Consider the following 13,644-nt stretch of genomic DNA (forward strand, 5'->3'; position numbering starts at 1 on the left):
ATTCATCCCCGTGTTTAATGCTTGATGTATTAATTTATTTCAATGTATTTACATTTATTAAGGTTCAAGAGTTTTTGTTGAACCTAGTCAATTAAGTGAAAAATTGTGTCCTTTCAAGTTGTCTTTTCAATTAGTATAAATACCTATGTAGTTTGGTCATTGGAACACACTTGAGATTGAATGAAATTTCATTAGAGTTTTTGTCTCTCAAGCTTTATGCTTTTTCTTTGTATTTTTGTGTTTAAAATGCATGTATTAGAACTTTCAATCTAGTTTGATCAATTAGATTGTGGAGAGTTCGACTTCTTAAAGTTAGTAACAAGTTCTCCTTTCTTCTTGATCATCGACCAATCTTCCAAGCCAAATATGTTTAGCTTTCTTGGGGTTGCTTATTAAATAGTTAATCGGGGTTATTCTTATTATCGTTGTGGGCCCTCAATCACGTATGAGAACCCCTTTATTCTAGGTGAAACCCCACAACGATAATAAAAGTAACCCCAATTAACTGTTTAGTAAGCAACCCAAGAAAGCTAAACATATTTGGCTTGGAAGATTGATCGATGATCAACAAGAAAGGAAAACTTATTCCTAACTTCAAGAATTCGAACTCTCCACAATCTAATTGATCAAACTAGATTGAAAGTTCTAATACATGCATTTTAAACACAAAAATACAAAGAAAAAGCATAAAGCTTGAAAGACAAAACCTTTAATGAAAATTCCATTCAATCTCAAGTGTGTTCCAATGACCAAACTACATAGGTATTTATACTGATGGAAAAGACAATTTGAAAAGACACAACTTTTCACCTAATTGACTAAGTTCAACAAAAACTCTTTGAGGACATACATGAACCTTAATAAATGTAAATACATTGAAATAAATTAATACATCAAGCATTAAACACGGGGATGAATCTGAATTTTGCAGATTCATTAGGACTTTTGGGTGCCCAAGTGACTCTTGGAGCTTCAAGGGTTGCAACTCTTCGTGATGGGCTGGAAATTTAGCTTGGAAGCAAGCGTTTAATCCCTCTTCAAGTTTTTTAGCTCTTGACATTGGTCCTTGAGGCATAATGATTGCCTCATGATTGGATTGACTTGAAAAGTTCTTACAATGATTTTCACCACGAGCTTCAGTTGAGCTGGTTCGAGATTGTTGAACTTCACTTTCATCTTTTAGAACCTCAATATTGCTTACTTGGCCAACTCCTTATGATTGTCACTATTTGCTTATCAGAATGGAACTCTACGCTAGAGACTAAGTGTGGAATTTCTAATGGAAGGTCAGATAGAGTAAAAGGTGGAGATTCCTCCCTTGATCTTCCTATTGCCTTAGAAAAAGAATCAAGTCTTGCCTTAAGCACCCAATGCGGAGTTATCTGTCGTATGGTAACCTTTCACCTGAGTTCAGAGCTCTTACTACAAGTCTATAAACAGTAACGATACCAAATAATTTATAAGTAGCAATGGAAATCCCCGAGTGAAAAACTACAATTATGGAAGAAATGAGGGCTCTTGAGAAAAACAATACTTGGGATCGTCTGTCTCTTCCTAAAGAGCATAAGACGGTTGGATGCAAATAGGGGTTCACCATAAAGTACAAGTCTGATGGGACGCTTGACAGTTATAAGGTCAGGCTAGTTGCTAAAGGATTTACTCAGACCTTTGGAATAGACTACTGTAAGACTTTTTCTCTGGTTGCAAAACTAAACACAGTTCGACATGGTTGTGAACAAAGACTGGCCTTTCCATCATCTAGATGTGAAAAATGCATTTCTCAATGGTGAGTTAAAAGAGGAAGTCTACATGAGTCCTCCAGGTTTTGAAGCTCAGTTTGATCACGAAGGGTGTAAGCTAAGAAAGTCATTATACAGATTAAAATAGTCTCCAAAAGCGTGGTTCGACAGGTTTACTACCTTCGTTTCTCAAGGTTATACTCAGGGACACTCTGATCACACTCTGCTTACAAAAAGGTCAGTGTCAGGAAAGAGTGTCGTTCTCATTGTATACGTGGATGATATTGTGTTATCCCGATGATACTACAGAGATTGACAGACTGAAAAAGAAAATGGCTAAGGAGTTTGAGATTAAAGACCTCGGAAGATTCAAGTACTTTCTTGGGACGAAAGTAGCACGATTAAAAGAGGGAATTTCAGTCTCTCAACAGAAATACACACTTGACTTGATAAAAGAAACAAGTATAACTGGATGCAAAGTTGATAACCCCGTAGAAGTCAATACCAAGCTTGGCGACTCTATTAACTTTCCTGTTAATAAAGAAAGATATCAATGTTTAGTAGGGAAACTAATTTACCTATCCCATACTAGACCAGACATATCCTACGTCGTCAGTGTGGTAAGCCAGTTTATGCAAGCACTATGAAGAGCATATGAAGGTTGTTGAACGCATCCTAAGATATTTACAAACTACTCCCAGTAAGGGTTAGATGTTCAAGAAAACTGACAAACGAGGTATCTCACTTATACTGACACTGACTGGACAGGCTCTATTGTAGACAAAAAGTCACATTTGGGTACTGTACCTTTTTGTGGGGAAATCTTGTCACTTGGAGAAGTAAGAAACAAATGGTGGTTGTTAGAAGCAGTGTTGAAGCAGAATACATGGCTATAAGTCTGGGAATATGTGAAGAAATCTGGTTAAAGAAAGTTTTGTCAAACCTGTGTCGGGATTGTGATCATCTGATGAAGCTCTACTGTGACAACAAAACTGCAATAAGTATAGCAAATAATCTGGTTCAAGATGATAGAACCAAACACGTTGAAATCGATAGACACTTCATCAAAGAAAGATTGGACAGTGACAGTATCTACATTCAATACATCTCTTTCGATCAACAGGTCACAGACATCTTCATAGACAAAAGGACTTAACAGACAGAGTTTTGATTTTTGTGTCAGCAAGTTAGGTCTTATTAACATCTATGCCCCAATTTGAGAGAGAATGTTGAAAATAAAAAAGGACTTCACTTTTGAACCCTAAGGGCATTTTAGTAGTTTCATCTTGCCCTAGTCTGTATTAGGGTTTCCTACATCTCTATTTATATTTGTGCCCTGTTCTGTATGAAACATAGAAAATAATAATAAAAAGAGTGATTGTATCGTGGTTTTTTCTCCCTGTTCTAGGATTTTCCACGTAAAATGTTGTGTTCTTCTCTTCTCTTTGTTTCATCAAATAGGAACCTTCCCCTCTTGTATCAAACACTTTATTCATTCTAATAAAATATTCATAATCTTGATTCTTGGAGAGAATTCTCCTTTTATCTCCTTTAGGAGACATCAATTTGGTACCAGAGCATCCGTGGGCCAATATTGACTGCCGCCAGTGGAACTCCAAGAAACTCTTAGTGACGTCGATCACAAGAGGAAGCTTTGTGAGTTGTCCTCATTGTCGAACAACTAACATCTAATTAGGGGGAACCCTTGAAATTCCAAGAAAGAAAGAAGAAACCGAAGATTTATCAAGATTTTGCAAGAATTGACTATTATCGATCAAAGAAGACGTCCAAGAAAAAAAAAATCAGCAGTTGGTATAGGCAAGAAAATAAAATTTACTTCCAAAAACAAAGTTGGAATTCTGACTCAAGTGGTTCAAAAGAAGAATTCCAACATACTAATTTTGTCCATGCTCGATTTTCTCAAAGCACCTATCATTATCCACATTGGAAATTTAATTCTAGTGATTCTAGTGACTCCAATGATGTTTCTAAGGCAATTTGGGGTGGGATAAGAAGGCAACAATATCGAAAAAGGTCCAAAGATCCAATCAAACCCATGTTTCAAGATATCAACGTAAAGATTGGGAGTTAGATGAATTAAAGAATTATCAAGAATCATCAAGAATGGATTTTTACAGCCCAAGAAAAATGAATTTAAAAGATCTTAATGCATTTACCAACATGCATGTTTTTCAGATCTCAACTGACTTGCCTACTACCCAAGTGCTAAATAATGTGTTATCACTAAATTATTAAACAGGAGCGTATAAGTAAAACAGCAAAAGTTCAAGCACGAATAGAATAAGTACCGAAAGAAATGTGACTGCCACTTGAATTGGCCACCCATTATATGCACCTTCTTGCCTTCTCTTTTTCAACTCAGTTACATGGAAAGACATGTATAAAACAAAAAGAAAAAACAATTACCTGGACATTTCCATGTGGATCTCTTTCAAGCAACAATTGTTCTTGGATTGCTTGTGGAAAATATTCAAAAAGGTGATGAGATTGAGTAGTAAGTTTCTTTTCCCATAACCTATCCTCATCTATAATATTTCTTTTTCCATAACCTATCCTCATCTATAATATCATGGGCAAGAATTTCATTGAGTTCCGAAATAAGTTGTTGCACCTGTAGAAAGTGAGCTATATATGATATCAGTTCAAGAATGACATATTGATCCCAAGAATCTTGGGTTTAGTGGATAGTGAGCATACAACCAAAAGAAATAAACACAATTAGTTACAATAAAGAAATACCTCCGGAATGAAGTCAATCAAACCCTCGGGAATAAGTACAACACCATAATTAATAACCAAGTTCAAAACATTTACTAATTACATCGATAATGTAGTCTGTAACGTTTTTCAAGGTAAGCTTCTTAGCCGCAACCTGCAAAACACATTGTAAATTCGATGTACCCTATAAACTAAAGCTCTATTAATATATGAGTCAACATTCAAAACAAATTATTTTTTGTCTGGAAATTTTGTCGCCTGCATACATTCAAAACCAATAAATCTCTATGAGTCAACTACAACTAGGTGGTAGAGAACAAATTTTTCAAAGCTGACAAAAAAAGGCATCCGATATCACTTAGGCAATTGAATATGATATGGGATGTCAATCCTTAGTTCCATTACACCATATTAAAAGTTTCAACCTAATTCCATGAATCTTTTGTTTATCACAAATTTTTATCTTTACCCTAAGTTTTGTTTGATATTTACCATTCTATGTAAAAATGCAAGAAGATGAAATTCTGAAACAGGATATATTAACTGACTCAACAATTTCAATTTTCATGTTTACATGAGAGTATCTGTTGCAGAGATTATTAGTTATTACTGAGACAAAATCTAGTTCTCAAAGGGAATAAACAACCCTAGGGTTGCATGTGGAGGTAAATGCCCTTCTTGACAAAGATTTCTATCTGGTAAAGCATGTGGAGATAAATGTCCTCCTTGACAAAGGTTTCTATCTTAAGTAGTTTAAATAAAGCAGCTACCTTTTCTCCAATAATAATAATATTTGGATGAGTTTGCAAAGCACACTCTAGTGTGATGTGAGAAGCAGCACGACCCATAAGTCGTCCAACTGTGGATATATGTACACTGTTAATGCAATATGATAATAAACTTGAAACTTGAGTGAGAAAAAAAAGGTATCAACATCACAACAATAAAAAAGTACAATCTCACATTAGGTTAATAAAATTGAGTAGCCGTGAAGTGCTCTGTTTTTTACAGATGAGGCAACAAGATGGGCTTTATTATTGATATTATCTACTTATTTATAAATATATATTTTTAAAAAAGTGGACATATCTGAACTTGAAATACTGGTAATGTCAATATTTCAGTTATTATGAACATGTCAGCACATCAGAACTATTTTTAGTTTCAATTTCATTAAGTAAAATGCTTACAGTGGTAATATTTTCCTGTAGATCGAGCATCAACCATCACATTACCAATCATTTCTGAATATATCTGCATAAACATCAGAAGAGCCTATTAAGCGTCTCATCTCATGAATGCGACATTCCATTTTTTCCTTGAATTCTTGAAGAAACTACTTCAACTTTGCAACAGTCACCAAAGTTGAGTCCAAACGAAATATGAATTCTAAAGCAGTTACAAAGAGAAATGAGTACCTTGCAAGCAGAATCAAATCCAAAACTTGTGGGGACCTCTTTGGATTTGAGATCACCATCAATAGTTTTTGGGCAACCAATCACTCGGGTCTTCATATTCTTACTCCTAATTTGAAAACAATAGAAAGAAGGGGAATATAGATAACAGAGTCTTACACACACAAAAAAAAAAAAAAAAAAAACAGGAGCGTTTAAGTAAAACAGGAAAAGTTCATAATGGATTTGGCATATTTTCAAAACCTGATAACATAATGGATTTTTGATTTTCTCTTGCTTAAACAACCATACTAATGATGGTCTATGAATCCTTGAAGAATGCATATCCCACTCACTTTCAGTCACCAATTAGAACAATATTCTTTCGACTTCTGAACTGTAGGAAGTGTGGCAACTAGCATCAGCAACAGACCTACAAAACCCATATATATTCACCATTTGTGTGACCATAAATGGGTCATGGTATCCACATAGTAAGCCACTTTTGCTGACAAGAATATACTGGAACATGCTAAACCATCTTCTCATCAACAAGTCTGGCAAAGAGGTATTCATGTGGTGAGTACATAGACAACAGATATATACCAAAAAGAGGATACAAGAAAGAAGAAACAAAAGTGTGTTACCTATCATCATGTAATGAACTTACATATAGTAACAACAAAACAGCAGACTAACAAGAAGAAAGATCTGAGTCATTGGAGCTTTCCTGTCCAAGTAGAAACAGTAAATCAACTGGATCAGATGGAAAAAATGATACAAGTTCTCTAATGCCAGTGAAATCATTTCCAAAGATGACATCCACCGGAGAACTGAGCATTAGATACACTCTCCATTTCATCTTTTCATATAGAAATGAGCCTAGACATCTAAAAGAGAAACTCAAACAACAAGCAGATAGAAGTGTGTTTGCAAAATCTATGGTCCTGATGTCAGGATTTTGGAGCAAAATCGAATGAAAAGTTTCAAATACCCCCAAAACAAGTTCCTCTTCAGTTACATTGATAGTTGCTAAAAGCCAAGGTAGTGTGTTGTACATACATCAAGAGCACAATTTTTCATTTCTTTGGTGATATAGTTGTCCATGACAGTATTGACTTGAATATATATATAGAACTCCTTGAGAAGGTATAAAGAATGTAAAAGTTGACCTGGTTGTGTTTCGAATGTACTAAGACGAAATAAAACTACATGTTCTAATACTTCTTGAATTGATGTTGCTAGATGTGGCACCCTATGAGATGGAGACTTCATAATCGTGACCAGGATTGCACGGGTTGTTGCAAATGTGTCTGAATGTATGCCCATCTCCCCAGTCACATTCTTACGAAGCATACTCGTCAAAATAAGAACTAGTTCTTCAATACGAGATACAACCACTACTCCAGGACACTGAGAAATGCATTTCAAAATGAGACCAAGTGTTTGGCTGTGAATTGGATGGAAAGGAACTTTAGCAACATGACCCAACACTAGAATTAGTGTTGCAAATCCGACCGCAAGCCTTTGATTGAAGGGCAATTCAGCTCTTGAAAGAAGATCAAGGGCCTGAAGACGCAAGCCCTTGTTAAGGGATCCTTACCTTCAGCAATGTGCAACTCATTTCATTATCCTAGAATTCGAAGTTTCTGGCATATGAACTATTTTGAAAAAAGAATGTGTAGTTTTCATGTATTTAACAGCACAAAAATAGCTAGATATCTATGACCTTGACTAGTTTTCATGTATTTACCAACACAAAAATAGCTAGATATCTACGACCTTACTTGAACAGGAACTATTTTATAGGTTGTACATATGTGTCCTTGAATTCTAAAAAAAATCGCTAGATGTCTTTATCTCTGACAGATTATGCTTGTTCAAGAATTTTCAAGACTACGATTAGGATTTGTTTCATAGGTTGTACATCTGTGTCCTTTCGATCTAAAAAAAATAGCTAGATATCTTTATCCCTGACAGATTATGCTTGTTCAGAATTTTCAGGACTACGATTGCTCACCTGAAAATCGTAATATCTCAAATACATAATCCACTATATTTTCTTCAACCAATAGTTGGTTTGGCTTGATGGAAGTGCCCTCTGAGGACAGATAACTAATTATTAGCTCCACAGTGTTAAGTTGGAGATCTTAGTTTGACGAAAGCAGAGGACCTTTGATAGAAACTTAAGAGTTGATATGCCATTGCAAAATTTTAGTCATTCAGGGCAGCGTTTGTTAATTTATTGGAAAAGAAGTCGATTAAAATCTTTGGATAAGTGATCTTATCTTGTTTACGGGATTGACTAATCAGAATTTAGAAACTTAGAGTTGAGCTAAGAAGTCGGGTAGATGAAAAGTCATCTGGGTATATCTTTTGGGGGTAGAATATCGAATTGAAACCTATAACCATACTGTAGATGCGCAGCTATGTGGTTGAGCTGAATTTTGTAAAATGGTTCTTCAAGTCTGGAAAAAACTTGCACATGAACAAAATGTTTTGAGTTGCATTTTCTTTTAGCTTTTGCTTTCTTTCTTCAATATCCTGGCAAGCAACTTTGTTGGTGGAATGGCATATCCTAAGTCCGAGCTCAAATAGGTCGATTTATCTTGTTGCTTTGGAATTTCAAATTTTTTATTCATTTTGGGCCACTACTCTAATTGGGATTTAAGTAGTGAATAAACTTAATTTCTACTCCTTCCATAGAGTGTTTGAAAATTTTCTGTTATCGGCCTTGCCACAAGATGGTCATGGATCTTTCTATGGGGTTTTCATATTTTAGTTCATTTTATGCTGTTCTTGTACTGATAAAATTAATTTCTTTTGGGGCTGCTTAGTTATGATAAGCAGAGAGATTTATAATTTTTAATAAAGCTATGAGTTTACTACATTTAGAAAGGACTAATGCAGCTTTATTGTGTTTCAGGTTGGGCCTTGTTGCAACCATTAAGGTATGCAGTTTTCCATCCATTATGACATAATACCACGAGTATCCATTTCTTGTATTTTCTCAAAGCATTCAAGTTATTTGTCAGTATAGAATGATCATGTAGTATTCTCAAGGTTGGAAATAATTATGTTGCATAGCTTTTTTTTTAAACATTTATTCTAGTAGTGATGCACAATGAATGAATGAACATGAATAGTTAGATACAAATCAATACACATCAGATAAAAGAAGATGAGTATACAAATCAATACATCATTTTCAGTTTTCCATCCATTATGACATAGCTTTTCATAGCTTTTTTTTTAAAACATTTATTCTGGTAGTTGTCAGTATACAAATCAATACACATCAGATAAAAGAAGATGAAAAATGAGAAACTGGGCTTCATTTGTACGCAAATGCAAACATTCAAAAATATCACCCAAACTCATGCACCACCAGCTACAAATTATAAACCAGAAAGAAGATTTAGCCATCATGTTCGGTCTAGGAAACACACAAAAAAAAAAAAAAAAGTGGTTTTGAAGAAGTTGACAAACCTACATAGTTCAATCGGACATCATCATTTTGAGTCTTCATGAGCGCCTCCAGAGATAGAAACAGAAGTTCTGGGCAAAATGCAGAGAGAATATCATTTCCAGTGCTATGGTTAGATGCATATTGAATTGTGGTCAATTTATATAGAACAAAGAGGATCTCTCCCCGTATCTCCTTGCTGCATATGAAGAGTAATTCAGAACTTGTCATAAAAAATGCATATGCGCAGTACAAAATAATTTGCTTCTTTCGAATTATTCAGTTTATCACCTTGGTAATTCAAGGCCTGGCACGAGATTTGACACGAGGCCATCGTTGTTCTTAATTTGGCCATGGAAATTTGTTGTCCGATAGTTTAAAGCTGTACAGATTTCTGAAGAAGCTGTACAGAAATCTGAAGAGTTTGATATTAGGTAATGTTTGTTTCCTTTGGTTGTTGTAGCATTATGAATTTATTGCTGTAACTTTCCTTTTCATTGTCATTTGTTTGGCTGGTTCGTTAAGTGTCCACTAAACTCTGAGAAAGTGGTCTGGCAGTAGTAGCCAATTTTTTACTCCTCCCCGAAATTTTTTAAAAAAAAAAAAAAAGTAAAAAACAAAACGAAGAAAAAACATGTGTAATTGGTTTCCTGCCTGTTGAAGTGAAATCAGTCTCTTATTAACACTACAGGCAGACCTAAGCATTCTATAACAATGAAGCTAAAAGGAACAAATGGAAAAAGAAAAAAAATCACACTCCTTTGACAACGAAATACGCACGAATCTAGAACAGTAGAACAAACAAGATTACCATATTATACACCTGACGGCGGCTCCAAGACAACGCGCCAGAAGAAAGCCGATCCGAAACTCTGGCGATAAAGTCGTCGCAAAGAGATCCATCACCGTTAACTTCAGTAACATCGACGAACAAGATCAGTGACTTGGCGAGCAATGGCGTCATCGTCGAAGGAGCAGAGTGCGGCGACGAAGGGAGCGACAATGAAATGAGAATGGAAAGTGAGGAAGGTCTGGCCCTGTAACGGCGACGAAGGGAGCGACAATGGGAGAGAGGGGATCGGAGTAGGGTTTCAAAATTTTGGAGGAAGTACAACGTCTGAGGAGTAGGGTTTCAAAATTTTGGCCCGTTGAGTTTTGCTAATAAATAACAAACACTCTCCAGCTGGAAATTATTTTTTAAATATTTATTTATTTTTATCAAATTTATTGTCACTTTTATCAGCTTTTTTACTTTTTATTTTTTTGTTAGGAGAAAGCAGAGATTCAAATGGGGCTTGTCTGTGTTTTTATAGGAAGGAGAGAGAAAGAAAGAGAGGTGGTTTCTGGGGTTTGCTGCTGCAGGGAATGAGTAAGGGAAGAAAAAGGCAAAGATGGAGGCGTCAAATTATTTATTATTCAACTAGGGATTCTTTTTAAATTATTTATTTAAATTTTGGAAACTTCAACTTATACTTATATGTATTTGTTTTTTTTATTTATTAATAATAATAAAGTATTTTTAATCCTTTCAAAATCACTCTTACGTTACTTTTACTATTAAGAGGCGGATGAGACCATAAGATTATAATTAACTATCTCTTGTTACAGTAAATACTATTTCAAAATAACTATCTCTTATTGGCAGCTAAAAGTAAAATAGTAGTTGTGAAAATATTAAAGATGAACTAAATAAATGAAGGTCTAATGATCCAATGATCGATATTACATCATTTCATCTATCGATTTTGTCCAACATTCTGAAGAATTTCTACTCATTGATATATTTTAAGGAAAAATACATATTTCTTTCCTCAATTTTGAAATAGTTTCAAAATGTTACATTTTTAGTCCTCAAGTTTTGAGTTTAGTTTTGAAATCCCTAACTAGGTTTCAAAATGTTACAATTTTACCACTGAGATTTAAGTTTTGTTTCGATTTGGTCTCTATATTTCAAGACTTATACTTTTAACCTCAATTTTTCATTAAATGCTCATTTTTAGTTATTGGCATTAATGTCTATTAATTAATTTAAAATAATTATGAAGTGAATTTAAAATTTAATACAGATAAAGATTAAACTTAACTAATTGTAATTCTTTGTATTCTTTTAAATTAAGTAATAAACATTAACACCAAATACAAAAAGTAAGTAGCTAGTAAAAAATCGAGGTTAAAAATGTAAATCTTGAAACGTATGGATCAAATAAAAACAAATTTCAAATCTCAAGAGTAAAATCGTTACATTTTGAAACCTAAATCAAACACTGTCCAGCTTTCTTGCCGCTCTCTCCACTCTCGCTCTCAAATTTTCTCTTCCGTCTCGCTCTCTCCAGCTTTCTCGCTCTCGCTCTCGCTCGCTCTCGCATGCTCTCGCTCCCGCTCGCTGCTTAAGGCTTTTCACGTAAGGGCTCTCGCTCCCGCTCCCGCCCGCTCGCGCTCGCTCGCTTAAGGCTTTTCATCGTAACGGCTCCCGCTCCCGCTCGCTCCCGCTCTCGCTCTCGCTCTCGCTCCAGGTCTCGCTAAGTAGCCCTCTTTACTCTCGCTCTCTCTAACTTTCTCGCTACAATTCTCGCTCTCTCCAATTTTCCTTCAATCTCGCTCTCTGTACTCTCGCCAGCCTCGCTCGCTGGGTTTCTCGCTCTCCAATTCTTCAAATGCAAGGATTGCACAACTTTTATTCTAAAGATTTAGATTTAGCGATATTTTAATTCATAAATTTTCAAATCGACATTTTAACTCATAATCATAATGTTTGAATTTAATAGCATTTTAGTGACTTGTAAGGTTTTCAGTATCAGTGTGGCTAATGAGAGCTAACGTGGCAATTTATTTTTAGATTTAAATTCTATTTTGGTCCTTAAGCTTTGTATCTTGTTTTATTTTTATCTTTAAACTTTCAAAAACATTCATTCTAGTTCATTTAATTTGGTCTCTACTATTAAAATTCTATTAACTCTTAAATAGAATAGTGAGATGACTTGTATTTTTTGATAATTATGTTACCAAATAAGTTAGTCATGCGAAAAAAATCTAGGGGTTCACATTTGAATTAGGTGGTAAAACGATTTTATAAGGCTTCAAAAGTCATTTTGGGTTCGAGATTTTGGAAGTTTCACTATTTGAACGCGTTGGTCATTGACATTTTACTTTACATCCATATTGCTCAACCCATGTTGAATGTAATTTCATCTTTAAATAAAATTAATCCTTAAATGTTAACATAATATTAACTCCAATGACCATAATGAACACTTTATAAAAGTTCATGGACAAAAACAAATGTTCTTTAAAGTTTAGGACCAAAGTAGAACAAGGTTAAAAGTTTCGGGACCAAAATAGTACTTACAACTTATTTTATTAAGAAATTAAAAAAAAAAATCATAAAATATAATTTATTTTTTTATTCTTTCCCCTTCTCCATCCATAGTTGGTCACCGTTGTAGTCTTCATCGCCCCCTTTTTTCTTTTATCTTATTATTTTCTTCTTCTTTTTCACCTTCATCGTCTTTCTCCCCTTCTTCCAAAATTTAATATTATTAAAAAAAAAATAAAAATTAAATGCTAAAAATGGGAAAGTAGGAGAAAGGTGAAGAAAGAAAGGAATAAAATGAAAGAAAAGAAGAGGAAAAAATAGAACAAAGAGAGTATTATGATGTATTGTATGTAAATTGAAGAAATTTTGAAACCGAATTAATTCGGTTCGGTTCGATTTCACTTTCGAAAACCGAATTTGAAATCGAATTGAACCGTTTTTAACTATTCATGTATATTGGATGTTAGTTTTGCGTAGTTTATAGGTCAATCTATTCATGTTTATTGTGTCACATGTGCATGAACCTAAGCTATTTATTAAGTATTTTATGTGGGAAGTTTTTCAAATCATTATTCGATTCATAATTATTTGATTTTTGAAACTTCGTATATAAACTCTATTTCCACACATGAATTTCTAATCTATTTTTAATCATGTGTTTTAAAAAACTAAGAAATTTTTTAAAACTAAAAATAAATGGTTTTCATAAATGCGATTTTGTCCCCACCCGCCCTATAGATATCTCCAGATGAAACCCATAATAGAGAATTAGGAAGAAACAAACATAAATTTAAAAAAAATGTGAAAACGAAATCATTATCCAAAGAGGTTTAAATAATTAAAATAAAAATTTATAATATTTTATCAAGTTAATTTTTTTCCTAAAAAATCAATTAATGACTAAGAAGATAAAATACTATTATAGTACTTATTCTATTTTATTAAAGGTATATTTCAAATGTTACACATTTAGCTTATAAACTTTCGATAACT

The 13,644-nt window shown here is 34.1% G+C and overlaps 1 pseudogene; it reads right to left on the bottom strand.

Annotated features, from left to right (window-relative positions):
* Positions 1 to 12: 12 nt before the first annotated feature.
* LOC150030423 (pyrophosphate--fructose 6-phosphate 1-phosphotransferase subunit beta-like) lies at positions 13 to 10,681 on the bottom strand (annotated as a pseudogene).
* Between the last annotated feature and the right edge of the window lie 2,963 nt (positions 10,682 to 13,644).

This window comes from Benincasa hispida, unplaced genomic scaffold, assembly GCF_027475165.1.
Source record: "Benincasa hispida cultivar pf3 unplaced genomic scaffold, pf3_genome.v1.1 HicScf212, whole genome shotgun sequence".
Lineage (NCBI taxonomy): Eukaryota > Viridiplantae > Streptophyta > Magnoliopsida > Cucurbitales > Cucurbitaceae > Benincasa > Benincasa hispida.